Raw genomic sequence first — 5,114 nt, 5'->3', positions numbered from 1 at the left:
TGGTCAAATACTTGACTAGATGTTGTCAGATACTGTGTTGGAAGCGTTGGTTGTTTTCTTTGGTTTGATTTTTTTACAAAAACTCTTGCATCAGTTGTTTTTGTTTTGTTTTGTTTTGTTTTTAAACTCTTGCATCAGATCTGCCCTGTTGCCCCTTCATCAAAAGAGGAGTAAGAGTTTGCTTGTGGTAGGATGTCCTCTGGTTTTGTCCATAGCTATTCACTGACTTCAACTCTTACTTACAACTGTTTTTCAATTGTTTAAATTTGAATTGAATAGGAACAAATTAAAAAAAAAAAAAAAAGTGCTGTTGCAAAACTGAAATAATCACGCATGGCTCTGAAAGCCCTTGTGTCCCTGAGCTGGGTTCTCAGGAGAAGAGGCACAGGAGCACCTATGGGGAGGGGGGACAGATCTGTTAACTGGAGCAGTTCCGTTTCCCTACATAAGGTAATGGTTGCTCCAGAAAGCCATATTTTCAGTCAGGAATAACATATCCCTATTTACTGAGATGGAAACAGGCAATCAGTCATTTCATGTGCTGCCTCCCCCTCCTTGCAAGCAGCCCAGGACGGTGCAGGCTCAGCCAGCGGTTTTCTTTGCAAGGAGGGAGTAGCCACAAGCCCCGCATCACATCATCCATCAGGTGTGTGTGTCCCTCTCACAATTACTGCGCAAGTCAACTGTGCCGAGCACAGCAGAGAGCAGTGAGAATAAACACCTGGGAAACAGCTGTAACAGCACCTGCAGCACCATCAGACGGACATTTCAGCAGCAAAGTTTAAATACCCTGGACAAAACCACAACTTGTCCAGCCTGGGACTAGAGGTACCCAGAGCATCTAAACTACATTTGGGATAGAAGAGGTAGGAACGCACTAGGGGTGATTATTGGATCCGGCTCGAGGACAAAGAGCCTGTGGTACTGCAGAGGCAGATGTGGAGGGAGAAGCGCTGGTTCCCTCCTCACCGCCTGTCGGTGGTGCTGGGCAGGGTGGTGCTGGAAGGCAAAAATGTTTCACAGGCAAAACGTTCAGGGATGATTACTAGTACCTGTATGTGTTGTTCCCAGGCTGACAATACAGCTCCTTTTCTGGTGTTGGATGTACTCTAACAGATATTGCATGTTTTGATACATTTTGATAAATAAAAGGAGGACAGAATTGATATTTTTCAAAGTGTGGACAAATGTATACAGGCTGGAAAGAGGCAGCTTCTCTGCAAGCACAGTGATGCCTAGACAAGAGAAATCTGGTATCATTCCCAAGCCGAGGTTTACACTGGCGTAGCTGTGGCTGAATTTGACGTTTCCCAGATCCAGGGCTTTCAGTTGGTGCCAGGCAGCAGCTTGGCAAGCAGTGTTTTTGGTAGTGCTGCTGGTGTCTGCATCCCATCCCCATGCTGCTTCCTCCGTTGTGGCTGTGAAGTTGCTTGGTTCTAGGAGCTGAACCAGATGAAAAAGCTCTTTTATTTCCAGCTGGGTAGCTCAGGCTGTGTAAGAGCGGCAGGTTCAGTGCTTCCTTTCCAATCCTCCTCCGTCAGATGAAGTGAGAAGGGAAGCAATGAGACACTATCCTGGAAGAGTTTAATAACAACAACAAGAACAAAAATTATATATATATATATATAGGTAATTAGGTCAGCTGTAATGATGTAGATAAAATACGTCTTAGAATTTTACTGTAGATGTTAGATTCATATATTTTTCATGAGTGGTTTACCTGCACATCTGTGCTTATCATCTAAGGACCGTGAAGTTCCACCGTACCTGCGGACTAGGTCTTTTGAGCGTATAATCTTCCAACATACCAAAGCTCATTAAATACGTGCTTCAAAGTAATTTAATCTTTTTCCGCACCTTGATATATTTATTAGGAAGACAATAAGAAAGAAAAAGCATTCTGTGACTGCCTGATGTCTGCAGGAACTAGTGCTGTTCTAACTTTCATTCTCAGCATCAAACTTGTGGACCTGGGCTAAGGAGGTTTTAAGGTTGCAGCTTGGAACTTGTTCTATTTCTCTAAATTATTTTTCTCATTTATTATTAATATACAGAGGTCACACATGCACATACATGTGTATGTAATGCATGTAATGCAGATACATATATGTATATATGCACTTATATCTGTTAGTTCATACTGTCTCAGTTCAGTTACTAGTTTCTGTTAAGAGTTCTGGTTTTTAGTTTTGTCAGGCATCGCTGTTTGCTAAGCGGGTTATCTCTTTAGAGAATTTCACAAACCATTCAGCAGGAGATGTCATTACATTTCAATCAATAGTGAAACTTGTGCCACGATCCCATTAGCAAAGGATCTTCCAGTGCCTCAAACTACATAAATTTGTGTAAAGGACGGTCTGAAAAACAAATCTAATCTTGTTTATTGACAGGGCCCAATACTGAAAAAATGGTCTCTTAACAAATCACTTAGCCAAAACATTCTGCAGAAATAGTGCCACCTCCATGAAGGATCCGTTTTGGTTATTTGTTTCTACTCTATGGCTGCAACTCTAGTTTTTCACTCGGCAGCACCATCGTTATTTTCTCCACATTCAGCTTTTGCAGAGAAGCTGAGAGGGGAAAAAGAGAGAAAGTGGTTGTCACGAAATGGCTGCGCTCCCCTTTCCCCGAGGCTGCCTCCGTTGTGCTGGCAGAAATGAGCGAGCTGCTTCTCCCTCAATTCCCTTCCACAGCTTCCATCCCACTTCGCCTGAGAGAGCCCCCCCGGAGGCTGCTGGGGCTCGGGCTTATTACTCAGAAATTCATCGCTGCATTTTCTTCGTCCTTTGTACAGATGGAAAAACTGGGGAAAGGACAATCGTACCCAAACGTGGGCAGAGAAAATCACAAAGCCCAGGAGCTACAAACAGATGAATAACTAAACGCTTTCCAGTACCCAGAACAAGCCTTGGCTTAGGAAAATGTGACTTCTGCCTATGGTCAAGCCAGCTCCTTCTGGATAAGCTCATGAGCAGTTTCTGAATCAACCCTTTCCCTACTCACGCACTCGGAGCAGTCTGGAGCATAATTATTGCTTTGGTTGCTTTTATGAGGCCATTTTAACAAGCTTACATTAAAAGTTATCTGAAGGTTTCTCTGGCAGAAAGAGACGTACAAGGTCAACTGCTTTTTCTCTTCTCAGACCTTTGTTCTCCATTACCATGCCTTAAATAGACACACTTCACTTCTGGTTGCCTGAATTTGTATGGATCTGAAGCTGGTTTATTGACGTATGAAAGATGCTTCTTCTTTTACAGCCTTCATACATAAAAAAGAAGCTTGGAGAGTCCTCGGTTTTGAAAGTCATCAAGCTGAAAGCACCATTCCTCATGCACGTTGGAGGGCTGCTCTTTAACTTCAAGGTGTGTTTTACGGGGCTCTCGCGTCCTCCAAGCAGCTTCGCCGAACAGCGATGCCGCAAGCAAGGACTGTGCAGCTGATCAGCTCTGCTCGGGTGATTGAAAATTTTCAGAGATAAGACAAATATTTGTTCTTTGGGCTTTGCAACCAAGGAAATAGAAGGTTATGCTTTTCTGCACACAGGCAAAGTTCAGAACAAACTGTGAAAGGAGTGCGTATGGTACAAGATTGGGAGTACTGGCTGTGCTGCCAGGCACAGGGACCTCAACAGGCCGGAGAAGGGGGCAAACGCAGGCCTCGTGAAGTTCAACAAAGCAAAATAAATACAAAGCCCAGCACCTGGGGATGCTCAGCCACAGGGACCTGTACCAGCTGGGGCTGACTGGCTGCAAAGCAGCTCTGCAGGATAGGCCCTGGGGTCGTGGTGGTTCTGTGAACGTCTAGATTCTTGGGTTTTGCTGCTGTTCACATCACAAGCAATAGTGAGGTTCACGTAACTCCAGACTTGCTGGTCATAACCCTGCGGGCAGCGTTGAAGATACTCCAGTGGCTCCCAGTTTTGATCTGCTAGATCACAACGACCAGTAGTGATCTCCATCTTTTCCTCAGACTGCTTCCCTGCTCTGGCTGGGAGACAGCCGGGAGCTCTGTGGTATCCACGGCCGTCTTCTGCTTTCCCTCTCCTCCTCCCCCTCACCACGGGGAAGTGCTAGTCCTTCTTTGTCGGTACATTAGAAGAGACCACTAGTAATCGGCGTCTGAGGCAAATAAAAAAATCACAAGCTATGGAAATGCAGAGCCCCAACAGGTCTCTTTGCAATCTTACGTACACCAGAGTAGATCCATTAGCCATTAGGAAGCTAATCCTGATTTACGGTTTGGAAAATCAGGTACAAATCTAGAGCCAAGCTCATATTTTATGTTAACAGTTGCTGTTACGAAAGTCTCAAAACAACCACCAGACTCTTCTCATCCAATCAAAGTAGTCTGTAAATGACTTACAGAGTTTCAGCTAAGGGTAAATATGGCAAGAAGGCTTTTGAATACTGAAATCAGAACACACATTTGAAGCAGTATTTCTCAGTATTAAGCAAGAATCCATAGGACACTTATTTTTTTATTTAGCACTTGGGGAACTTATCCTAATTCAAAGTGATGATAAAAAATAAAGTCTGAGGATACTTCGCTTGGTCTGAGAAATGCAGCACCCCAGAGGGCTGCTCTTGAATGCTCATTCCTGTTACATTCGAACACCCGGTCTCCCCAGACTAACACCTTGTCACTGGCACTAACTGCTGATTGTTATTAAGGAAAAACAAAAGGCTATATTTTATTATTCACAACAAGAAAAAAAATAACATATGGGGAGAAATCAAGGAGAACATTATTATGAAAGCATCATTTTAGACAGAATTTGTAAGACGTTTGTCATACTGCAGACACAGTTATAAATATTAATATAACATTCACCGGGAAAAAAGGATCAGGACAACACTAGCAGCAGCTACTGAGAAACTTCAACACTATGCAAAACGTCACGCGGCACAAGCAGAAATTATTTGCCTGTGGTTCTTTTACAAAGAGATATGCTAGGAGAGGTTTCCAGAGGAAAGAAACGTTCAGTGCCAGCAGAGTCAACAGCTGCTGAGGGGCAGGAGCGAGCTCTTTGCTTGAGCTAGGCACAAGGTTTTTCCAAAGGAATCTGTTTTCAGTGAAAGATTTCATTTCATTTAAATGGGAATCTTTGGGAGTTG

This window comes from Anser brachyrhynchus (assembly GCF_964034855.1).
Source record: "Anser brachyrhynchus genome assembly, chromosome: 6".
Lineage (NCBI taxonomy): Eukaryota > Metazoa > Chordata > Aves > Anseriformes > Anatidae > Anser > Anser brachyrhynchus.
The sequence above is the reverse complement of the archived record's forward strand: the minus strand, read 5'-3'. Positions refer to the sequence as shown.